We start from the raw sequence: 26542 nt of genomic DNA on the forward strand, positions 1-26542 counted from the left end.
GGTGCCATGAAGAGAAATACTTTTATGTTCTTTTTTTTTTTTTAAGTGTAAAATGCAGCTTTATTAAAGTGTAATTCACAAACAATAAACTTGGACATGTATAAAGGGTAAAAGTTGATAAATTGTAGCATACATACACCTGTGAACCTATCACCGTAATTAAGGTAATGAACTTGTCTGTCACTCCCAAAAGTTTCCTGATCTTCATTGTGACTGATCCCTACTGCCCACCGCATAGTTCTCAGCAACTTTTGATCTGCTTTCTGTCACTACAGTTTGTACTTTCTAGAATTTTCTAAAAGTTGAATCATATAGTATATATTCTTTTTTGTCTAGCTTCTTTCGCTTAGCATAATTACTTGGAGATCCATCCATGTGGTGGTCATTGATTTGAGACTTTTTTTCAAATATAGGCATTTAGTGCTATAAATTTTCCTCTAGCAGCATCTCACAAGTACTTTTTTGCATTTTATTTTTTGTTCAGTTCAAAATACTTTCTAATTTCCCTTTTGATTTTTTCCTTTGGCCTCTGGGTTATTACTGAGAGTATGTTATTAAACTTAAAAATATTTTTGGATTTTCCAGAAATCTTTCTGGTTTTGATTTCTAATTTAATTGTGTTGTGGTCAGAAAAAATATTTTGTATGAATTAAATCTTTTTGAATTTGTTGAGGCTTGTTTTGTCACTTGGAAAATATTGTAGTAAATATTGGAACTTTCACATTCTTTCATGAGCCTAAGAAGCAGACCATTAAACTCTTAGCTGTTTTCCTTCCAATATATGTGCACAATACCCTTATCCCATTCCCAAGCCACACCCCTATGTCTGGGGTAGGGGTGGCCCTGGGTTCAAGCAGGAGGAAAGGCTTAGACATAAGGCACTAAGACTTAGAGGACACAAAAATTGTAAATAATGACTCTGAAAGCTTAACATCTACTTAGGAAGAATGATGGTTTAAAGTGGGAAGCTGCCAGATGGTGTGCACTGTTAAGAATGCCCATCTGTGAGCCATATCATGAATTCTAAAATTGATTTGGAGAACATCTCCTGCTGTTTGCCCCAGGTGCTAAAATGCCTCCTTATAGCTCTGGGGGTCAGGTATGGGGTGAGACAGGCTGAGGTGCATGTTGCTTAAAAATAATACTATATATTGCCATAATAATATTTATTGCTAACTGTTGCATGTTAATTTTTTTCTAGGTTACAAAATATCTGTGGCACCCAGATGGCCATTTCAGAACTTCCTGCTTCACACACAAGGCTGCCCAGCTGTAGGCAGGGCCATTATCTCCAATGTTGCATCCATCAGGTCCATTCTGATCTTTTGCCCTTGTCCTGGGGGCCCTGACATCTGAGCCTCCTCACCTTCACCTGGGTTCCTGACCAGGGCCTCAGGTTCTCTCGCATTCAAGGCCACGTTGCTCCTGCTTCTCCACCTAGACCCTGCAAACCCTCCCTGTCTGAGGTCAGGTAACAGGTGTTCTCACCTTCCTGAGAGCCGTGCCTCTGTCTTCGCACCTTCCCCCATCGTGTGTCCGACCCAGAGTTGGGAAGACAGAGGGAGCTGAATAATTTCTGTTGACTGTGCAGTGCATCTTGTCCTATTATATCAGTGGTCCTCAGCCATTACAGTGCAGCAGAATCACCTGAGGAACTTTAAAATACGCAGATTCTCAGGCCCTACTCCCAGAGACTCTGTTTCCAGTGGTCTGGAATGCAGCCCACCTCTGGGTATTTGTTTAAAAGCTCCCCAGTGATTCTAATATGCAGTTAAGAGCAATGGCCACTGTATTATATGAACCAAGATGACGATCTTAATTCCCTAAGCCACTTCAATTTGTCTTCTGGCTGCCCTTTCTCCATTTTAATACTTTATATTATATCTTACAAGTTAAATTGCAACCCTCAGCTCCTTTCTGATATAACATACAAGGAATTGTCTTTAGGCAAGTGAAAATTTTCTGCCATTACCTCATTGGGCAGAGAGTCAAGCTGTAAAAAACCAGTTGAGTAATTCTTTTCAAAATGAGAATGTCATTAATCAATGAACCGTCCTCCACGCACCTGCATGAAGCCCGGTCACCATTCATGACGTTCTACTTTCTTCCCCCTAATAAATCAGACAAAGAGCTAGCAAATAACAAAGACCACAGGTACTTTTACGTATTGGAGTCACCAATAAGTAATGATAAGAGAATAGGAAAAGGGGGGGAAATAAGGATGACGAATTAATGAGGCAATTATGACAAAATGGTTTAATGGCAAGTACGTGAAAGCAAATTAATGAGGCTTTGATGGTATTTACAAGTTGCATTTCCCTTGAGTAGCTCAGTGAATTCAATATCTCCTGGAAACTTTTAAGAATATTCTATTTTGAAGACTTTCTGCTAACAATACAGGAAAAACAGCCTTAAGGAATATTTTTCTCATTCACCTCTTTTTGGTTTATTGCAATTTTAATTACTGGTGAAATGAAAGCAGGCGGTAAAAAGGAATAAAACCCAACAAGCCATAGAACTCTTAAGCAGACATGGTGCTTTTAAATGTAAAATTTTGTAAAATGGTTAAAACAAAGAAGAAAAGTTAACCATAAGGAAGTGTACACTACCATGTTTCCCTGAAAATAAGACCTAACTGGAAATAAGCCCGAGCATGATTTTTCAGGATGAAATCCCCTGAACATAAGCCCTAATGCATCTTTTGGAGCAAAAATTAATATAAGACCCGGTCTTATTTTCGGGAAACACGGTATATTAATGGAATTGTCTCTAAAGTATGTTTTTCAAAAATTTCCATCAGGCACCAATACGTTTTTAAATATTTTGTCAGATTCATTTTCTTAACAATTGCTTTAAAAAAGAACTCTGTGTACCTGTTGAGAACCAAGAGAGTTATTGTATGTTGTTATAAATTGTGGGGCTGCTTTACTAAGGATCTGTTATTTCAACTATTTCTCTGCAGTGCACAGTTAAACTAGATTCTAGAGTATAATAACTGCCTTCTGCATCTGCCCAATCATTCTTTTCATGAACAAAATTTTCATTATTCATGAATCGTTGGTATTGAATGGCTCGCTATTTTGGAAATCATTTCAGGACATTGTTTTGATTAAAATTTGCCACTTTTCTTCTACAGAGAAGTCACTATGTGACACACACTACTCATACGCCATGAGTGTCACACATTTTCTTTCCTCGCTCTACAATAGGAACAGAGACCAAGGATCACCGACATTGGGAAAATGCTACACTATGAAAGAAAGTGACCCAAAAACAAATACAGGTTTCCCCCACTATCCGAAAATAGATCATTCTTATGAAACCTTTCCTAAGCCAAAATGGCATAAAGTGAAAAAGCAATTACCATTAATTTATATGGGAACTGTTTGAGCTTTCTAAGACCCCCAAAATAACCTAAAAATAATACCAAATAATACATAAAACCTAGAATAACAGCAACATATAGTAAAAACAGGAATGATGAGATAAATACACAGTCTATATAAAGTAGAAATAATGTATGTACAGAGTAGTTTCATTGACCAACGTGCACTGCCTCTATGACAGCTCACTGCAACACAGACGTTGCCTTTTTTTTTTAATTGGGGAATATTGGGGAACAGTGTGTTTTTATGGGACCCATCAGCTCCAAGTCAAGCCATTGTTTCCACTCTAGTTGTGGAGGGCACAGCTCACTGGCCCATGTGGGTATGGAACAGGCAACCTTAATGTTATGAGCCCTGTGCTCTAACCAGCTGAGCCAACTGGCTGCCCCACTTTTTGCCTTTTTTTTGTAAAAGTTAAAATCCTCTTATGATTTCTTTCAGTTAGTGAAAACAGGTGCAGTTGACCCTTGAACAATGTGGTGATTATGGGTGCCAACACCCCATGCAGTCGAAAATCCGCATATACTCTTAACTGTTGACTCTACAGTTGGCCCTTCACATCGGTGGATTCAACCAACCTCAGATTGAAACAGTATTTTTGATCCACAGTTGGGAATCACCAGTTGGGACTCCGCAGTTGGGAATTCAAAACTACTGTTTTTGATCTGCAGTTGGTTGAATCCACAGACGCAAAACCAACGAATAACAAGGGCCCACCATATTTATTGAAAAAAACCCAAATATAAGAGGACCCGCACATTTCAAACCCATGTTGTTCAAGGGTCAACTGTACTAATGTAATTCTTTCATAAAAGCAAAGTGGTATAAAGCAAACTTTCAAAAAGCAGGGAATACCTGTATACAGACTGAAGGAATGTAAATCATTGAGAGATAATGAAGAAGACAGAAGAAAACACTGAAACATTCATATATTCCAGGAGAAAAGAAAAGCTATTGCATCCATTTAAAAAAAAAAAAAATCAAACCTGGGGAAAAGAATCCAATCAAATAACAAGGAAGAGCTCATAGAAATTAAAAATATAATAGCCAAAATAAAAATTTCAGTAAGGGTGGGATGATAAAGTCAAGGAAATCTACTACAAATGAAAACAAAAAGCACACAAATGAGAAATTAAAGAAAAAAAATGATAAGAAATAAGCCAGGAAGTTCAACAGCCACTAGTAATCCAGAAAAGAAAAACAAAGGGTGCACGGTGGAAGAAGGAGGAAATATACAGAAATTTTCCAGAACCGAAGGGTGTGAGTTTTAGATGGAAAGGGATTGGCCCCAGGAAGTCAATCATAGTGAGGACAGGGGTGGGTGGGGGTGGAGGGAATCCAAATAAAGCAAATCATTTAAACATTCTGGAACAACAGGGATAAGAAAATATCTTGAAGCTTCTGATAATTATTCCTTTCAAGTCCACATTCAGTAGAAGAAGAATCAAGATGCCTCCAGCTTTATCAACAATAATGGTAGATACTAGGAGACATTGGAGAAATGCCATCAAACTTCTAATAGGCCTCAAAAATTTAATTCTTATCCACCCTTTCTTAGGAAAGTATTGAAGAATATATATACCAGCAAAAATAGGAAATTAGCTAAGACATAATCAGTCATTGAATCAAAGAAACAAAGGATCCATCATCAGAGAACAGTGGGAAGTTCTAGATAGAAGAGAAAGGGAAGTCCGCAGTCAGCATCTGTGGTCAGATTGGAAAAAGTCAGAGATCTCTGTAAGTTTTCCAGAAAAAAAATTAAAAAAAAAAGGAATTTCCAAAATGATGGTTCCAATTTACATTACCTTTAGTAATGTTTGAGAGTTCCAGCTTCTCCGTATCTTTGTCAATACTTAATATTATTGTTTTTTTGTTTTCTGTTTTTAATTTTGGCCATCGGGTGAGTGTGTACTGGTATCTCATTATGGTTTTTATTTGCATTTCTTTGGTAACCAGTGATGTTGGGCACCTTTCCATTTGTTTACTGACCATTTGGATATCTTCTTTTTGCCTGCTCAAACTTTTGTCCATTTTTTAAGTGGTGGTTTCTTTTTTAATGGGAATTCTTTTATATATTCTAGATTGAGTTCTCTGTCAGGCCTGCCTTTATACTCTGTTAAAGGTATCTTATGATGAATAGAAGCTATTTGTCAAGTCCAATTTATAAATGTTTTCCTTTATGGTTAGTACTTTTTAATATCTTGTTAATGTTGCTTTCATTCCCAAATTGGGATTATTCCATATATTCTTTTGATAACATTTAAAAATGTTTTTATTTAAATATAGTTGCTATACAATATTATGTTTGTTATATTAGTTTCAGGTATATAATATAGTGATGTGACATTTTTATACCTTACAATGTGATCACCCCCCTAATTCCAGGAATCATCTGTCACCATGCAAACTTATCACAATATTATTGACTATATTCCCCTTCACCTTTTCCACCCATCTCCCACTCCCTTCCCCTCTGGCAACTATTCCTTTGGTCTCTGTTTCTATGAGTGTATTTTGGGTTTATTTTGTTGTTGTTGTTGCATCATTTGTTTTGTTTGTTTAGATTCCACATAGAGGTGAAACCATACAGTATTTGTCTTTTTCTGTCTGACTTATTTCACTTAGCATAATACCCTCTAGCTTCATCCATGATTTTGCAACTTACCAATATATTGCAAAGCATTTGATATCATAATATTTCTTCAAGAACACTATTTAAAATGGCTGCATAGTATTCCATTGTATGTATATGTCACTCCTTACATAACTTGACACTTAACTCTTGTACATTCAGATTATTTTAGAACATTATTTAAATAAAATTATAAAGTTAATTATTGTATTGCAAATTTGAAACCCAAGATTTTTAAATCGAAGTTTGATTAATTCCAAATTTCATTCCCCAATGAGTATATATGGAGCACCTAATGTTTCTTCAGCATTGCACTGAATATTCTAGAGGATACAAAGAGAAAACATAAGGTGAGGTCTGTCTCTAAGGAGCTGACATTATGTTTGGTGGCCCAAACTTCACCTGTTAACAATTAAGGAATAATTGATAGCTTAACTGTTAATAACTATACATGGAATAAGAAGAAGGTCATGGGAAAACAACAGGGAGTGGGCTAGAATAGTTGGCTTCAAGGAAGAAATGGATCTTGAAGCGTCTTCACAAGATGGGGGTGAGCATTCCCCAGTGTGGGGACTACGTAGTCAAAGCTGAGGACTCCAGCATCAGCAGCTGTGTCTGAACAACAGAGGAGTCACTCTAGATTGAAAACTGTTGATGGGCTGTGGAAAATAAGAGTGAGTAAGATGAAGCTACACTGATGAGTGTTTTGACATGAGGATTCTGGAGTTGATTCCATAGCCACTGAGGCTGGGGTGAGGAGATGGGGTGGATGTGAGGTTGGCAGCTGGAACATCAAACTGCAGTTTCAGTAAGCTCCCTCAGGTTAATGGTGGGGTGGGGAGAGTGGAGTCAGACAGATCAATTAAAGTTTATAGGACTAATCCAGGGGCCAGCTGATGTTATCTTAAAACAAAAATTTAAGTCTAATACAATTTTCAAAACAAACAGAAGACTGGATGTTGACCTCTATAGTCTCTTATTTGATTCTAACCAATACCCTGAGTTACTTTTTTAATGGCATTTCAAAAAGAAAGAAAGCATCTTCACAATAATTACTGAGAGATCACTGACAAGTGTTGTCTCTAAAAAACTTCTGTTTTTTATTTTAATCTTCTGTGTTAATGAGCCACCTTTCTAGTCAATACTGATTAAGACCATGCCTCAACGATAGTTGATATTTTCTAAAAAACAAAAACAAACAAAAAAAAAAACTTCTTATGCCCAGGAATAGTTATGATTCTGTCACTGCTTAGGAAAAAAAGAATAATAAGATTTATTGAACAGGGCCATGATGCTTTACTTACATAAAAAAGCATTAGAATATAATGGCCTGGGTTCAAATTCTAGCTATGCTGTATTAGAGAAGTCATTCAACCTCTCTAAACCTCAGTTCCTTCCTATGAAATGGGGATGGGAACAATTAGAAAAATACCTATCACATAATATATGTTCACTATTATTATCCTGCGAGGTAGATGTTATTGTTTTTATAGATTCATTAATTAAAATAGTGGCTGCATAAATATATTGGAAAGAAGACTGTCATTTACTGTAGTTGATTATACATAAGGAGTTAAACGATGTAAGCAATAAGTAACGAGAAACGGGAAGTTTGATCAAAGGCACCCTCTCAGGCAAAGCACCATTGGCTTTGCATCTATTATAACTATAGCGTTATTAATAGTAATAAAGTGCTTGGTTTCTAGAGCGCTTAGAACTTGGAAACAAAGCCAAGTGACATACGTATATATTTATTTAATGGTGGGAGACCCGGCACATTTGGCGACAGGCACGGGGTTCCACTCAGTGGGATGAAATGCATGCCTCGTGCCAGCTTCTTTAGAGGGACTGTTATTCATCACAGCTGTAATGTTCCCTTCAGAGAGCTCCCACCGGAATGGAAAAAGGCGCACTGGCAATTTATATACAAAAGCCAATCCACGTTTGGCTTTGAAAATTCACTGGGAAAACTGTATGCAGTCTGCTAGTTATTCATGGACATGCTCCGGTTTCTGATGGAAGCACTGTGGTTTCGTTTGTTGTCATCACGGTAAAATTAGAAAGCAGCAAGGAAAAATTAAAGGCCTGGCATGTGGACATCCTCTAGCCGACAAATCATTATGTGTATAAGTTGTCATGGTTCAGTTGCCATGTAAAAATAGTCATAATTCACACAGCCCTGTGTTTGGAGTGTGCAAACTGGCCTTTGCGCCCACTGTCACAGCCCTGCCCCCACCTTCCTTTGGTGAAACTTCATAGTCATTCTCCGCCCTAGGAAGACTCAACGGGCCCCGCGGAGATACTATGGCTCTGGGATGCACTAATACCCTGCATCCCAAAGCAGCCCCATTTCTGTAAACTATACTACAACATCTCCTAACAGCTAATGAAATGGCGTAACTGAAAATATAAATGGGCAAAATGCTTTACAGTTGAATCTGGATTCAAAACGAATATTGTCTCCAGTTAAACTTGCAGCCAGGATAGTTTTCCACCTCTTAGTTGAATAAATGCATAATCTAGATAAAAAGGTTTCTTCCCAAGGAACATATATTATCTCACCTCTGCAGGGAGGTGACGTGATATTCTAAAAGCACATTCACATATACCATCATGTCTGAGCTTCACAGTGACAGAGGGAGACAAGGCAAGCATCACAATGCCCATTTTACAGATGTGGACACTGAAAGTCCAGGAAGATGAACTAATTTGCCTGAAATCGCACAACTAGGAGAGGCAGAAGTGGAGCTCAAACCCAGTGCCCAGTAAAACGTACTGCCCGACACTGCATGCCACTTCCTGAAATGTGTTTTGCAAGGGAAATAAGGCTTTGTCTCCTATCATGATGAGTTAAATCCTTAAATAATAAAGAATAAAAATAAGTCATTTCTTTTAGTCCCAGCTAGAAAAGCAAGCCTAATATAGGATTGCTTAAGTATAAAATATATAAGAAATGTAATGCTGTCATTTTGTTGGTTGGTTTTTCCCCGTGGGATCAGTTCTGTACTCATCTTAGTTCAATTAACGTTGAACTGAGCAACAACTGTAACAAGCAATGTGCTCGACACTGAAGACAAGCAGGGACAAGTTCCAACCCTGTCCCGACCGTCCTTTGTGGAGACAGACAAGTGAACAGATGATACCTCACCATATTTTAAATGCTGTCATAGGCAGGTATGCACAGCTGCTTGAAAAGGCCAGAGGCGGAGCTGGAAGTGTCAATTCCAAGTTGGGTGTGTCCATCTAAATGGTTCAAACGAAACATCTGAGATTAGTTTTGAAGGATGAATAGGAGTTCTCCAAGCAAAGAAAAAGGGAAAGAAATTCTAGTAATTTTCAGAGAAATGGAGATATAAGACAATAAGAAGCAATATCTTTTCTGCTGAGGAATGCAGGAAAGGGGGAGGGGATCATATTAAGGGGGAATGGCATGTAACCATTATGACAGCTACAGTTCACATAGTGCTTGCCATGTGCCAGGCTCTGTTCTAAGCACCTGACATCTACAAACGCACTTAATCCTCACAACCTCCCTGGGAGGTAGGTGTAATTATCATCCCCAGTTTTGCAAACAGATAACTGAAGCACAAAAATATTAAGCAACTTGGCCAGTATTCCATGGCCTGTGGAATTTCCAGTAGCTTTCAACACTTCCCTGTACTGCCTTTCAAAAGTGTGGGGGCGGGGGAGAGAGAGGGAGAAAGAGAGAGGAGAGAGGAGAGGGGGAGAGCTAGAGAGAGAACACAGACGTTACCACAGAGAGAAACAAAGACGAGAAAAGTTTTGGAAAGCATGTAAATTTTAGAAAAACAATTAGACTAATTGAAGGGCTTTATTTTGTAAAAGAGGGCTGAGAAGGTGGTATGAAGAAAATGAACCTCCATATTATTAAGGAGCCTATAAATTAAACTCAAGTAAGACTTTTCTCCTGATTAGAAGTAAACCATGTCAGATCCACGTCACCCAAGGGGCTTGTCAACTATCCTTACTGCAGGCTGTGCTCCTCATAAATGTTTTAAGCAGTCAGAATCCTGTCGGGTTATTAGGGCCGCGCATGAGAAGGGCATGTGAGTCTGCTGGAATGTGTAAGCCCTTGGAGTGCAGATGGTCAATAAATATTGATTGACAGCACATCATATTTAGTGCTATAATTAAGATTAGTAAAATTAATTGGAAACACATTTAATAGTTGCTATGACTCATGGCTAATAGGTAAAAATTCAATAAGTAAAGTTTTACACTTTTTCTCTTTTCTTTTTAAGGATTTTAGTGTAGATGAGCTGTCACTAGCTATTAAGAAGTTCAAAGTTAAATTTGCAGTCCATTTCTGGCAACATAGAAAGAACTTTGTAATATGTATTTTAATCACTAATCTTGCCCTCATTTTGTCTTATTTTTTTCAATGATTATTTCCTCTTCATATCCACTATTTCCTTTTTAAAAATTTTATTACACTATACGTAGCTTTGAAAATGACCGCAAATTCTTTTGCAGTGAGGTAAGGTAATTAAACACATACATAAACCAGATGCTACTTGAAGACCCCTTGGAGATTTCGTTAAAATTAGTTTACCCCCAATCCAAAGACCTCAAAGAATCCCCATGATATCCACACTCATGTGGGCCATGTCGGTTCAGGCTCATTTATTTATTTTTTTACTCAAGCTTTCAACAAGTATCTATCGACCACCTACTCTACCCAGGCATTATTATAGGCAATAGCAACACAACGGTGAAAACCTCAGGCAGGGCCCTGTCCTGGGGAAACTTACATCCTGTTAGGTGGGAAATAGGCAAACAAACAAACAAGATACTGTGTATGAGAAGATAGCTTCAGATAGTGAAAAGTTTGATGGAGAAAATGAAGCATCATAGTGTGAGGTCCTGCAATGTAGAAAAGGGACAGCAAATTTCCCCTGGGACGTCAAGAAGTCCTCCCTGAAAGGTGACGACTGCCTGGGACCTGAATGGCCAGCTTGGTGGCCTGTAGATCTGAGGGAAGGGGTCTGGGTGAAGGAAATCACCAGGGTCAAGGCTCCGCGGCTAGGCTGAGCTGGACAAGATGAAGAAAACGCAGAGAGGGTTAGTGTGGCGGGGTTAGTTACACTCGGAGAGAAGGGATGGTGATGAGGAATGAGCAGGTCTCAGGGGCCAGGTCGCAAAGGCCTTTGTCAAAACCAAAAGAAAGAGATGGGAGTTCATTCTTTGTGGGGGTCTGAAGTTTTAAAGACCACTGTTTCTGTTTTGTGGAGAGAACACTGGGCAGAAGCAGGAGACTCTGCGAGGCTCTTGAGGTTGTCTAGGGGAAGAGAGTGGCTGCTGGAACTACAACGAGGTGTTAGACACACAGGTAGAAATAGGTGGAGGTGGGTTCAGTTTTAGAGATGCTGAGAGAGAGGCAACTTTCATCCTCAATCCTCCACCTATTTCCCTCACAAGAAATTCAATTGTACCAGGATTGTAATTATTGGAATTTTACTTAAGATTTGTGGGGTCAGAGGGAGGGGCTTACTTGGGGAACATGTGGGCATCTTCGATAAGGCCCCCTATGTCTCACTCTGCCCCTCTTCAGGACCCATGGTGCCTCCTGTGACCTCCTGTGTATGCAAATCTTCCAACACGTGCCATCCTGTCCCCATTGGCAGTTTCATTGGAGAGGGCAAGCCCTTTTGCATCAGTGCCAGCTTAAGATCATTGCAAATGTATTAAATCATACGGAAACCGTCCACATTCCATATTAAATACTATTTACATGTGAGTTGACTTGTGGCTGACTAGGTGATATGTTGTTATGGTTTGCAGGCATTTAATTAGACATTTATTTTATAATTTACTTTTCTGTTGCCTAATCAATTTTTTTCAGGCCTCAACATGTCGTAGGCCATTGCAAAGCTTACGTCCTCTGTGCCCGTGGAGCTTCATAATTCAAATGGCTGTGACCAGGTCTGTCTGTGTGGCCAGGATCGCTGGCATTCTGGTGAATGGCATTGTCTCCATGTTACCGCACATGCACACAGAAGTAATGTCAGTACTGCAGCGTCAGCAGGTTTCCACGGCACAGCGCACAACGTAACTTTGTACACATTTCTCGACACTCCCCTCCTTACAAGGCCCCGAGAGTGCAGACGGAGCATCCTGTGCTCTGCCTTCCTCTTACTTGCAGGCTGCCCTCCACTCTGTGGACCTCAGACCTCAGATCTTGAGGCCACAGGAATTCTGGGCCCTGGGTTTTCCACAGCTAACCCTGGGGCGATGGCATGGTTTCCGCTGGGGAGCCCGAGGCCAGACACGGGAATGGAGAGTGGAGAGCAGAACAGTCCAGAGAAAGAGGAGGGAGTCAGGACTCCCACATATAGGAATCTTGGGGCCAAAATATGGGGACAGAGCTCGGAACAGGGGGAGAAAGTGGAGGGAGCAGGAGCATACTGAAGGGCCCAGGTGGGGGAGCTGCTGGGAAACAGGCCCGTACCTGGCAGTCTAGACAAATCATCCACCTCTGCTCCAGCAGGTTCTGCAGGTGGTGTTTCGGCAGCCACGCAGGTCACACGGCCCATTCTTCCTGGCAGCATTCCCAGGCTTGTCCTCCCCACCTTCTTTTCCCTTCTCTCGGAGACACAAGGAGCCCTCTCCACATGCGGAGGCTTTTGAAACTGATACAACAGGACAGGTTAGCTCCGGAGCCAGACTGCTTGGACTCAACTCCCAGCTCTGAGCTTAATCACCGTCGGACCCTGGGCATAATTCTTAACACGCTAGTGCCTCAGTTTCCTCAGTTGTAAACTGAGATGATAATTCCTACTTCACTAGGCTGTTGTGAAGTTTCCTGCAAAGTATCTAACATATGATAAAGACTTCTAAATGCTTAGCTATTATTATTTTCAAGAACTAGCAAAACAAGATCATAAAATTGTGGCATATTTTAATATTTACATTAACAAATTGTAATTTTAATTCAAAAAACACAATAGCATGTAACTGTGCTGTTCACAGGTAATTACTACAAGAGTTTGTTTTCTTTTAATTAATTCCTAGCAGCCAAGCGGTAATATGGTTCAATTGGGGGACATAAGTTTAGAGTTGAATGAGAAGCATCTGTGTCTATGACTTTATTTATAACCTCATTTGGAAACAATGTCAAAAGTCTAATTTGAGTTCCTTTGTGAATGTTTGTCTCCAAGCCAAATGCTTTTCCTGGTCCCTTTCTGACCCCCACTCCCACCCCCATTCATAACTTAAAATGACTAGAGCAAATAAATGTGGGGAGTCAGAATAGCCTCCACTTCCTGTCTCTCTGATTTCTAAATTAGATTAACAGGGCCCTAGGCCTTTAATTCTATAATTAGGTGATTTATGTATGCTTACATGTACATATATCGCTTGAGATGCAAATGTAGAGGGAGAATAACACAAGACTAAAACTCATTTGTCCTCTTAACAACAGGAGTCAGACCAGTCTTCGAGGAGATGAAGGCCAGCAGGTCCTGGCAAAGCGAGAACCGCAGGGAGAAAAAGCAAGCTTCCCCCACTTCAGTTTTGTTTCAGCTCATCTTGTGTGTGAGCCTGGTAGAAGCTGTGTGTAAGACCAGCAAGGAATGGATGGTTTTTGACCAAATGGTACTGCACAGCTACAAACCTGACCCTAAGTTACAGCAGCCCATACTGTAGGAGGCTGAGAGGGAAGCAATGTCAACACTCTCCGTGGTTTTCCCCTGGAAACACACTAGTGCTGCTCATGAAGGGATTGCGGTTACTTCCCAGGGAACACTGCTTGCAGAACTTTAAATGCATGATCCCTGGCAGCTCTCCGGGGAGCTGAGATGAAAGCTTACCTTGAGCAGAGCAGACTGGCTGACCTTTCAAAGGCCCTTTTATCCTTGAGAGTCTATGGTTTTGATGTAGTGTTGAGTATTTTTCAACTTCCTATCAAGAGAGTTAGTGAGTATATGAGAAATAAGGTCTGGTTCTTTACTAATTCCCTCGTGTGTTTTTTAAATTTTTTTTTAAAAAATGGATTAACATTGTAGTTGCTCAATAAATAATAATTCCAACAAGATGAGAAATTAAAATTTTCAACTTTGCAACTCTAGGAGTTCAAAATTCCTATAAGAAACACTTGAGGAAAAAATGCCATTGAAAAAAAGACGGTTATCAGAGGGTAAGGGGGTAGAGGGGTGGTAGATGAGGGTAAAGGGGATCAAATATATGGTGATGGAAGGAGAACTGACTCTGGGTGGTGAACACACAATATGATTTATAGATGATGTAATACAGAATGTACACCTGAAATCTATGTAACTTTACTAACAATTGTCACCCCAATAAACTTTAATTTAAAAAAAAGGCAGTAGGAGACAAATCATTGTTGCTCTGCCCATAGGAACACCACACATTTTTGTTCAGTGAAGGAGTTATTGAGCAACACAGCTTCCATGTCTTAATGTTAATTATTTTGGAAAAAAAATAAAGTCAATGGATAATGATGATAACTTTTAAAAATAGCTGGCATTTATTGAGTGCATTTTACCTCAGTTATCTGTTGCTGTGTAACAAACCACTACCTAATGTAGTGGCTTAAAACAGTATTTTGTTATTTCTTGGGATTTTATGGGTTGATTGGGCTCATCTGGGCGGCTCTTCTGCTCCACATGACATCTGCTGGGGCTGGCATGTCCAAGATGGCTATCTAGAGCCTCAGCTGGGATGGCTGGAACAGCTACAGTGTGACCAGGTATTTCTGTCTCTCTTCAGGAGGTCTCTCCAATAGGATAGCATAACGTTTTTATATGATGGCTCAAGGCTCCAAGAACAAGTATCCCAGGAGGATAAACCCCTATGTGCAAACTCGGCTTCCTTCACACTTGCTAGAATACCACTGGCCAAAGCAATTTATCCAGCCAAGTCCAGAGTCAGTGTGGGAGGGTACCACGTGAGGACGTCAATCCTGGGAGGCATGGTTCATGTGGAGCCACCAGTGTCACAGTCAGCCACACAGCCTCTGTACTGTGTCTGTGTTGGACATTTTACATCGAATTACCCTTTTTAAAAACCAAAACAACCCTATAAGTGGATACTACTTAGAGTCTTCATTCCGAAATGAGAAAACCTAAGCACAAAGAAGTTTATTGCCCAAAGTCACATCGGTAAAAAGTGACAGAGCTGGGATTGAATTCAAGCCATCTAACCCTAGAGCCTGAACTCACAAGTCTGAAGGCCTGAGCACAAGAATAGGAAATTATCCATTTCTAAAAGTAAATAATATCTCAGAAATATTTTGGTAATATTTGATTTAAAGGTTTACACATTCCATAGCATTTATGAGAATTTTGTTCTCCTTTTTTCTAACAGAGATCATATACATGTTACCTCCTGAAAGAATTGTGAATCAAGAGAGGTTAGAATTTTTCTTCTCCTTATTTATTGAGTCACTCAATGACTTTATTTCCTCAACTATAAAATGGGAATGATAATAATATCTAACTTGCAGGGTTGTGGTAAGGATTAAAGGAGATAAAATAGTGAGCATAAAGTATCTAGAAAGTTCTTGATACCCATGTATAAATATGCATACTGGACAGAGCTAACAGTGGTAGGACGTGGGGAGGAGATTTTAGGGGATTCATGAACTCCTACATGAGCTCACTGGAGCATGATTAGAGCAGTGAATTTCCACTGTATGGCTGCCCACATCTGGGAAGCAGGGACCAGAACAAGGTGGGAGAAATTACTGGTCTGGAACATGACCCTAGAACAACAGAAAAACAGACCATGGTCCCTGGCAGACTCAAGACGGGTGTCTGCACAGAACTAGTCTCCTAACCCACCCCACCTGACCAGGTTCTATTATCTGCAAATTGAATCCAACTCTGAGTCTTTTAGGACATCCCCCAGATTTGGTGAGTCATGTCCTAGTCCAGTTAGGATCAATAATCTAGTTCTGGTCACTTTCCAATACAGAAAACTATTTTGACTCTGGTGAAGATATGGAAAAAGAGAGAAAAGAAGAACAATTCATCACGGGTAACTTTCCAAACCTTAGTTTCCATTGTCTGGTTATGCCAGCAGCTGTCTGCCGATTTTGAGGCAATTTACAGCTGGAAGAAACAAGGCTCCACATTTCTTCCTTCGGGGTTTGAATGATGGCCTTTTCCATGATATAATGTCACAGTTCTATACATGAGTTACAGCAGCTTTAAATTACAGCCATGGTATTCTGGAAAAAGGGGTAAATCCCTCACTGCCTTCTTTTATCTCCAAAGCAGTTGGGAAGTGGGGAGGAGGCCACTTACCCAAAAGGAACAAAATAATGATTGGGGATGTGTCTGTATCAGAAAAGGCAGCTGGTGGCAGGCTTTGCTGAAATGCCCTCAAATACTAACACATTATTATACAAATTTCTCTTCTGCAGATGCTGGAGGAAGGACAAAGTGAAAGAGAGTGGTAGAGGAGACTGAGAACAGGGCAAACCTTTCTAAAATCGGCTCATGCCACCCATAGTATTGCTCTCCAAGGAGTCAAGGATACTCCTCCCAAAGCATAGCTTTCTGTTTATTTAAGGTAATTTTCCATAATTCATTAAATGTGTTCCTCCCCATCTCACAGGCCTGAGTAATCCCTGAGTGCAGTGCTTCAATACTGTGCTATGGTTTCTACCTTACTGGCTATGTGACTACATGGAAGTTATTTCACATTTTGAAGCTCAGTTTTGTCATCTGTGAAATGGACACAATGACACCTACATCGCAGTGTTTTGGAGGTAGCTAAATTAAGTTGTTTGCCCCTTCCTTTCTCTCACCTTTCATCCAGGCTCTATCAATTCTGCATCCCATGTGTCTCTGAGATGGATTCTCTTTGCTCCATCATCCTCTGATGCATTGTCTCTCACTTGAATCATGGCGGGAACTTCCAAAAGGTTTCCCTAGTACTTTAGACAGTAGAGAGACCTACTGATCCTCCCCACCTGAGCCCTTTGCTCATTCCCACTGGCTCCAGGGTAATGTTCAAACTCCGCAGCAGAGCACCAAGTCTCTGTGACTTGGCCCTGAGCACCTCCCCACTCCACGTCCTCCCCCACCTCAATTTTCCACACACAGGTTCCAACTTAGTGAGATGGTCAGCAGGTGGTGTGGCCTTTGAGAGGAGAACAAAAGCTATTTGTCAGATGGCAGAATTAAAAATCCAAAAGATTCTTGTAACTGTGGTCAAATGAACAGTAGCCAAAGCTGAAGTTTTTGATTGAAGTTTTTGTGTGGAATTTGTGTTTGAGCCACATGTCTGTCCTTGGAGGACCATTACCAGCCAAGATTTATTTTTGAACAAATGCATTCCCTTGTATTCTTTCTCCTGCTTAAGAATTTGTCTGCTTATTATAATTTTAAAAAGAAAAAGGAAAAGCAAGCAGTACTCTCGTGCTTTGATTAGAAAATTCCAAGGAATTCTAGTCCTTGGGAAGAGACAGAGGTACTTTGGAGGTGAGGAGAGCCAGCTCTGATGTAGCAGTGTGACTCAGCGATGACACTTCTGGGGTCAACAACCTCTCTCGTCATGTGTTCTTTCAATGGTGTTACCAGGGCTCCAATCTCGGTGATTTTAGGGAAGAAGGAAAATTATTTGAATGGAGGTTTTATATTCTATGCAGAAAAGACTCAGAAGCTAAAGGACAGCTTTGAAAACCACACAAGAACAGGAGATTTCTACACTGCAACAAAAAGGAACAAATTACTGACATATGCAAAACTGTGGATGACTCTCAGAAGCATTACACTAAGTGGAAAAAGCCAGACACAAAAGGTTATGTACCGCATGACTCCATTTATATGACATTCTGGAAGCACAAAACTTCAGAGACAGACAGGTCCGCGGTTGCAGGGAATGGGGGGGGGGGGGGATTGACTACAAAGGAGCGTGAGGGAATTGGGGGTGGTGGTGGAGCTATTCTGTGTTTTGATTGTGGTTATATAACAAAGCTGTGTCAACGCTCTTCTACCTGTATACCTAAAAAGGGTGAATTTTACTGTATGCAAATTATACCTCGATAAGCCTCACTTACATACAGTCACACACACTCAGGTCCTACTAAACTGGCTGGAGTCAGATGAGATGGCGCTGGGATGTTGGTGGGGTTATTTATTAAGATTCTGTGGCAGATTTTGATTGTAAGAAGAGTTCTACTGCTAAAAACATTTGGAAACCACCAGATGAGATTAATGTGAGGGGGGTGCAGCTGAGGTTTCTTAAGAGAGCAACACTCTTTGTTGTTGTTTTTTCAGATGTATCTTACTACAAGACAAAAAACCAGCAGAGGGAAAAAAGACTACATATTTATTTTTCCTGAGTAACCCGCTAGTGTGTTCTCTCCCTAGGATTTAGCTGTAATGAGAACTCTGTGCTCTCCATATTTAAGAGCAAAGGTTTGGAAGCCACCTCTCTTTTCCAGCCTGAGCCGGCCAGCTAAAGGATGCCCCTTGTTTGAGCAGGTGCAAGGCAGCGGGGCCTTCAGTCAGCTCAAACTACACCTGATGGCTTTCCTGGCCCCCAGTCAGCAATAGGAGCACAGCAATAAAAGGACTTGGGAAAGTTTTGCAAGCCTGGGAAGCTGACTGAATAAATCATCTGTGACGCTGTGCTGTGGCTGCAGATACCCGCCAACCAGCCTGAATTCAGGTTGTGTAACAGTTCAAAGGAACGTCCTCTCACAGGCTGGCGTCTCCCTTTCACCAGTCCCCACTGCCTGTTACCGTCTTCCCCCCTGCACCTCTCAGTTTCCTGACTGAATCCTGAAGGTGTTACATTTATGAAAACTGTTAGTTTGCTGGCAAATATCGGCACTGAGGGTAGTCCTTGGAAGATGGAATTCCTTCTTCCCGGCCTCTTTACTTCATATGAGATGTGCAGGTGGCTCAGTGCTCTGTTGCCCCTGGAAGCCCAGACCTCCTGTGCCATCCATCCTGTCACATATGGCTGGGAACACGCCCTAATCCGACTCTATCTCCACCCTTATGTGGTTCCCTAACCCCTGCCCACTCCTCTGTTTATAGGCCTTTCATTCCATTCCCCTCAGTTAACCCCTTTCGTGGTTTAATCTGATTTCTGTTAGGATAGTGACCCTTACAAATTCCCTGCCACAAATTCTATAATGACTTCTCAGTGCCCTGAGGATAAAGTCTAAACTCCTTTATGCCTCACTTCCCTCACCTCATCTCTTCCCACCCTCCTCTTGTCCACTAGGTTCCATCCTGTTTAAACTCTTTCCCATTTGGGGCCCTTTGCATTTACTGTTCCCCATCTAGAACGTTCTTTCCCATATGTTTGTGCAGCCGCCTCATTCTCATCATGGTGTTAGGCCAGATGTCACCTCTTCAGAAAGGCCTTGCTAGGCTACTCTAGGTAAGTAGCCCTTCTCCCCTAGATCCTCTCCATTCTCTTACCCTATTTTACGTTTTTTAGTCCTTATCACTATCTAAAATTTTGTAAATCATATTTGCGATTATGTTTGTTGTCTGTCTCTCCATGCTAACGTAATCTCTGACTTATTTACCCTTATGTAGGTTAAGTGATGCCTGAGGTGAGTGTGGAATGGCGAGCAGAGTGATTGGCGTGAGAAGGGGGAGGGTCCAGTCAGAAGCAAAGACCCTGGGGAAAGAGAGCTCACGGTGTGTTGCAGACGCCAGGGCACGAACCCTGAACTCCCCTCTCCCCCAACATTCACCAGGACGCCAAGCTCTGCACATTCTACTTCGCCATCTCTTCAACCTGCCCACTTCTCTCCATCTCCCCCACCCTCATAATGTCTCGCCTCAGTTCCTACCCCAGCTTTGCCGTCATTCTCATATCCCTGCTAACAACGCTTTACTGTCTCCTCACACCCTCAGGATAAATACAGACTCCTGGGCAAGGAGAACATTGAATGAAGCCCCAGTCCCACCATTTACTAACCGTATGACTTCAGTTTTAATTTTGTGCCTATGTTCCTTGGTTACTTTTTATGTATAATGAGAAATAATAGTACCAATAAACACGGGGATGGTGAGATCATTACATGAGAATAACACACATAAGCAGACAGCTTGAACTTCTAGTGAACTATAAGATATCAAGCTCTTATAGTGCAAAAATAAAAAACCCTGGCCAATCCCAGAAGGAGAATTTCCCTCTAGAATGGCATTTCTTTGCCCTTAGCTTTCAAAACACAGATGGGCACCTTATCCAATAGACAGTGTGTATGAAAAGGTCTTAACTTATTTTAAAATCAGAAGAAAATGAAATAAAATAATCTTTATTATAAAATATGATTACAATTTTTTTTTTTAAGTGGAGGAAAGGCATCATGAATACAAAAACACCTAGGGCCCATGAATATCATGTGTCTCTGTTTCTCTTATTGTTCTACTATTATTATTCCAATGGATAATTTGACTCAAATTAGTATAAGCCAGACACTGTTAAACAGAGTGAAATCTGAAGACTGAGGGGGCTCCCTGAACTCGGGTGCTCACCAGGCATAGTACCGGATAATGAAGGGGCAGTGAAGGAAAACACAAAGACCTGGAATAATCCAGAGAGAAGTACTGTTTCCTCAAAAAACTAATGATGTGAGTAGGTGGGAAGTTCCTAATATATGATCCCAGTATGGTGAACTCTGTGTGTCTGGAGGATGGTGACACAGCCTTGCGGCATCATATAATTTTCCAAGTCAGGAGCCCAAAGCTTAAAAAAAAAAATGTTTTTTGTAAATATATAGACGATAAGATATAGAACAGTAGAAGTATGATTTTCCTTCTTGGTGTTTGTATTGTATCACGTCAGAATTAATCTTGATTTTGCTGAGATACCTCATATCTAAGAAAGAAGAATGTTAATGTGTAAAATGTGAAGACATCAATGGGTTTTACATGAATATACAGATAAAATTGTGATCACTTGGGCAAACAGGAAAACAGAAGATCATCAGAACACTGTAATAAGTGTTCTATCAACTTCAAGATGGAGCTATGGTTTATCTCTAAGGGATGGAATTGTGAGTGATTTTATCATCTTTCTGCTTATCTTTCTATTTGCTTCTGTTTTTACAATGCACATGCAAATTTTCTCTCTAAAAATTAATACAATTTTGCAAACCCACCTATACAAATTACAATGTCACACACTGAGAAATTTCTTTCAAGAATATAATTAGAGGTACATGATGGGGTTTTTTTATGAAAACTGAAAAATGGAAACAAGCTAAATATGAGTCAATATTAAAATTGATTAAATACATTTTAGTCTACCCTTAAATGATTATTAAAAATTATTATTTAGATCTATATTTATTGACGTGGAAAACATTCACAATACATTGTTGAATGTAATGTACAAAAACGTAGAAAAGAATATATATATTACATAATTCCTTTTCAAAAAAATTTAAATGCCCTTTTTAAGTCCAGGATGGATACACCTTAAAATATCAGGAATAATTCTTTTTAGTGTTGGAAGTATAGGCACTTAGGTGATTGTTGCTTCTCTATATCTTTGTTTCTAGCCTTACTTTTTTCAGCTTTATCCTTTCATTCTTTATTTTTTTTCTAACTAGAAGAAAACAATCACGCTATTTCTACTTTTTAAATTAGAGTTGAAGACGACTGTCAGATGCCCATCAGACAAAAAGTCTTAAGAAACATTTCCCCTGAACAACACATCTTTCACTGACATCCAATGTGATTTTGAAAGAAGAAACAAACAAATGCTATTACCGCAAGTTTGATATCTCCAAGATTTGCCACATAATTTCCGCCATTAAACCTGCTTCAATTTTTGTGACAATTCTTGAGCTCAGAAACTCAGGCACTTGTTTCCCAAACCAATGGGCTGCAATAGCTATAACAGCCTCATGGCAAAATGAGGTGATATTTAGGATAGGTTGAGGGAAAAGGCGCACCAGACAGGAGGAATGTCATGGACAAAAGCTAGTATTTGAGAAGATGCACATTGTCTTTAGAAAACAGTGATGAGCCACTTAGTGGATGAGTGAAAAATCTGTGAGGGGAATGGTGGGAAATACCATTGGGCCAGATTAGAGAGTCTTAAATATCAGACTGAGGGGTCCTCAGTTTCTCTAGGAGGTGATGGAAATATTGGGTGTTTTGAGTAGCAAAAAGATGAGAGGTAACTGAAATTTTAGAAAGAATCATCTGAGGGCTAAAAGCAAAAGATCAGTTTTACTGCTGTTGTTTATAACTGGGATGAAAAGAGTCTGGATTAAGACAGAAGCAGCAAGAGAGGAAAAACGACAAATGAGAGTCCTTCTGTATTTAGTCAGGGTTCTCCAGAGAACTGGAAACAATAGAATACACACACACACACACACACACACACACACACACACACACACACATATGTGTGAGAGAGAGATTTATTATAAGGAATTGGCTTATACAGTTATGGAAGGTGACAGGTCCCAGAATCTGCAAACTGCAGACCTAGGAGAGCCAGTGGTGTAAGTTCCAGCCTGAAGGTGAGCAGGATCAAGACCCAGGAAGAGCCAATATTTCAGTTCAAGTCCAAAGGCAGAAAAGACAGAGGTCCCCAGGTGAAGACAATCAGGCAGGCGGAGTTCTTCTTAGTCCTGGGAGAGTAAGCCTTTTTGTTCTATTCAGGCCTTCAACTGATTGGATGAGGCCCGCCACAGTGGGTGGGGCAACCTGCTTTCATCAGCCTACTGATTCAAATGTGAATCTCATCCAGAAGCACCCTGACAGACACACCTAGAATAATGTTTGACCAAATGTCTGGTCACCCTGTGGCCAGGTCAAGTTGACACTTAATAATTAACCATCACACTTTCCAAAAGAAAAACGTTTTTACTATTTGCATTCAGCATCTCCACAAGCAAGGAACATGCTCGCAAATTTTTCCCAGCTCCAGGAAGACACACCCCTGACCTCGCAGACACAATCCTGACGCTCTTCCATCCCACAAAGGCAATGGCTGTGAAGTTGTCCACTGAGCCATCAGGCAGGTGTCACAGTGGTGGTCATCACCCAGAGCTACAGGAACGTCTAACCAGACACACCTCAGAACATCCCAGCGAGCAGGTGTTATTGTGTTCTCCTCCTAAGGTGAGGAAAACAGAGGCCAGGAACACTTAAATAACTTGCTAAAAGTCTCACAGCTATTAAGCAGCAAAGTCAGGACCAGGGAGGAAAACAAACTCCTGAGCACCCACTATGGATTAGACAATGGGCCAGGTACTCACGATACTTTACTGTGGAGAACCTCCCAGTAACACTAGATGCTATTATTACCCCCATTTTACAGAAGAAGAAACTGAGACTTAAAGAGTTAGAAATGTCACCCAAAGTAGGCAAGGAGATTCAGATTGGAACTCATGTCTGTTTGGTGCTGAAGTTCTAAACTACAGTTCACTGGTTAGGACAAGTTACATGAGAACAAAGGAAAAAGTTAAAGATGACCAGGGGCAATGAGCTAACCCAGCCCAAATGACTGGAGTGAATGTGCTAAGAAGTTCTGAGTCACTCTTTGATATCTATAAGCATAAGTCCATTCTCCCACTGCTCAGCCCTGCAGTTTAGCCCAAACCTGTCTCCTAACGGTTTCCTCTCCCATCCCACACATAAGCCTGTGTTTAAATGCTCACTGCTGCTAGGAACCACAGAAGGGCCCGACTCGTTTGATCACGACAGAGAGGAGCTCAGTGTTAGCAAACTGAAAGCAGAAATCCCAACTGTCAGAGATACACTTTGTACGATGCCTGTTCCCTCAAAAACCAAGCAGCCCCAACTCGCTGGCTGCCTGACTAATTAGGCGATGCTTTTCTGCAACAGAACTCAGGAGCTTCCAACAATAACAGTAAGACCAGCTCTTTGGAACCACTTTTTTTCTCCCTTATAGGACAAAAGTCTGAATGGAATGTTTTGTGGACGAGTTTCACCAGGATCTGAAAATATAATTTCTTCAATGTGGAGTGATCAATGGATGAAGAAAAAGAAAAGAAGTGCAAGCTCCCTTGGGAGTTCTGTTCATCCTTTCTGCTGGTTTTACTCCTGTGTCACCTTGCAGGGCAGGGACAAGAAACTAAAAATGAATAGGGTTTGTTGGGACCATATCATTCAGGTTGACACTGATATAAGATTTTTGTTCCATCCCTCACCTACCATTACCTAGTTTCCTGGAGATTCCTTTTATGATCCCAGGGTCTAGCTACCCCCCAAAATTTAAAAATTCCAAAAAACCCACATTTAACACTTATGTGACATAAAAACGAGTCTGATCGACCTCACTGAAAGGTATTCTGTCCCAGTGTATGAAGGTTTCCTATTCCCTACACACCAGCCAGATATACATTTGTCTACACTTGCACATAAATGCAACAGAAGTCTCTCTACGACCACCAAGAAAAAATATTTTATTTTCTCCCATTGATTGGGAGCGTCTGTGCATTAGTCTCTGTGAGACTAGAGAACACAATTGCATGCTTTTAAGAGAGTGTTGTTATATGTTCACATCCCTCTCTCTCCAGCTGATTTGTCTAGACCCTGAGGGTAATGACCACACCCTGTGCATCCGAGAGCCCTTACGTAGAGTCTCCTCTATGGTGGGCAGCCAGAGCATAGGTTAGAAATTAGAGCCCAGAGAGCAGGTCCAGGAGAGAGCTAGGATGGAGGCAGGAGAAAGAAGCCAAACGTGGAGGAACACCTAAAACCCGAGCCTGGCTGCTTCTGCAGTCCCCGTGACGATGCTGACTTGGATCTGATTTTGCCACCGAGTTCCAGTGGTGCAGGAACAAAGCCCAAAGCAATGTCAGGTGGCAGGCAAGGCTGCAGCCCTTTGGCAGCTAATGAACTGGCCAGAGAGAAAGGAGAGAAGGTTCAAAGAAAACAATGAGTCATGCCTGCTGTGCCCTGATAGGCCTTGGAAACAATCTGTGACGTTGCAACAATTTCCAGAAGTCCTCAGCCATTTGGTTCTGGTGGCACTGATCTATGACACAGTCTGAGCCCTGGCAGGCTTTGAGAGAGCAGAAAACACATTTGCCTTTGCATGGAGAATTCCATATTTAAGATAGTTGTCTCAGCTGCTATTTTGGAAACTGTCACAACTGAACTATGAGTGCTTTTTTCTATGATGTTGCTACTTGATAGTTGACACTCTATGTTGTAAGACACTTTTTTTGTTCTTTGTTGCAGGAGGTGATTCATCCAGATATTACTCCGCGTGTGTGGTAATGATTATAAAGCAGAAAAATTGTTTAATTTAGAGTTAAGCAAAAAGCCAGGGTCACTGATCTTCATTTTGAAGAGTAGCACGCGTGTTGTAGAAACCATGCATTTTATAGAATGCTTAATGGCGAGGGCAGCCCCCAAATTTCTACACGGAAGGGGCTCAGGGGGCTGATATGTTTGAAAATAGAAGAGAAGGCTGGAGGCTGCGTTTGCATGGCAGCGTTCATAATACTGAGCAGATGTCACTTGTCCCTACCAGAAAGTAAGAGGAGACCGAAGTCCTTCTAACTGCAACCCCCACCTCCCTACCCCTGAACCCTCACTGCTTAGCTTATCATGATCTGTCATCTTTCCCCATTCTTCCCAAGGAAAATTTTGTTTGCTGTTAGCATTTTACCCTCAAATCAATTTCTCAACTGGTTGTCAATATGTTTATTTCAACCTACAATTTCAATAGCAATGTTATCCTTGAGTTATCCTTGACTCCTCTCTTTGGAATGCACCCTCTCTTCTCCACCCCCCACAGTCACATCCTAAAAGCAGGCCCCATCATCTCTCTCCTAGACTATTGAACAAAAAACTCCCACCTCCTCCCATTCACCCAGTTGTGTGAAGGGTCTCTCTTAATGAATATTTAGGCAAATCAGTCCTTCTTTAGCAGATCTCAGCAGCATCCTATCTGCCTTCCTTAGCATCACATCATGATGTGACCCCTTGCTATCATTTTCAGAAAAACAAAAGTGGTTCTTTCTGTTGTTGCGTAGGTTAACACTGTAATGGAGGCCTTGCTAAGAAACTGATTAGGGCTTGCTGAACACTCTTAAGCATTTTGCAGCTGCCGCAGAGGACTCCTGCTTCCACAGAGCAATCTCTGCCCAGAAATAAGGACAGTCATTTGGTTCTGTCCAAAACTGAACTTTCTTAGCCTCTTCCCAAGGACAGTGCAACGAGGGAGTGTGGCTTTAGATCAGGGCAGGTCACATATGGCATTCCTTTCCCAGGTAAATAACTTTTCCTTGGCAGCAGACAAAGGTTTGTGAATACTTTTTAGCATTATGAAAGCCTTGAAGAACTAAAATAGAAATAGCCTATCCAATTACCAGCACTATTCAGAAGTTCTTGACTCAAGGACAAGTCTATTAAACAACAAAAGAAAGAAATCCACATGGGCCTAATTGAGCCCAGAACTGCGAGGGTGTTGATTTGTCCTAAAAGGTTACAGTGCACTTAGCTTTGTACTTGGCAGCTGAGGCCTATGGGGATGCCTTCTCTTTGGGCCTTGAGATCCATATTGATTGCTCATT

General features: G+C 40.9%; 1 long non-coding RNA gene across 1 annotated transcript in view; it reads left to right on the forward strand.

The window, feature by feature from the left end:
- The window catches only part of LOC141573196 (uncharacterized), a 37882-nt gene extending 36336 nt beyond the window's left edge, over positions 1 to 1546 (forward strand). Inside the window, exon 3 of the long non-coding RNA XR_012498873.1 lies at positions 1202 to 1546. This is a non-coding gene — a long non-coding RNA (uncharacterized LOC141573196). The remainder of the gene's footprint in view (positions 1 to 1201) is intronic.
- Positions 1547 to 26542: the final 24996 nt, after the last annotated feature.

Source organism: Rhinolophus sinicus, linkage group LG01 (genome assembly GCF_036562045.2).
Source record: "Rhinolophus sinicus isolate RSC01 linkage group LG01, ASM3656204v1, whole genome shotgun sequence".
Lineage (NCBI taxonomy): Eukaryota > Metazoa > Chordata > Mammalia > Chiroptera > Rhinolophidae > Rhinolophus > Rhinolophus sinicus.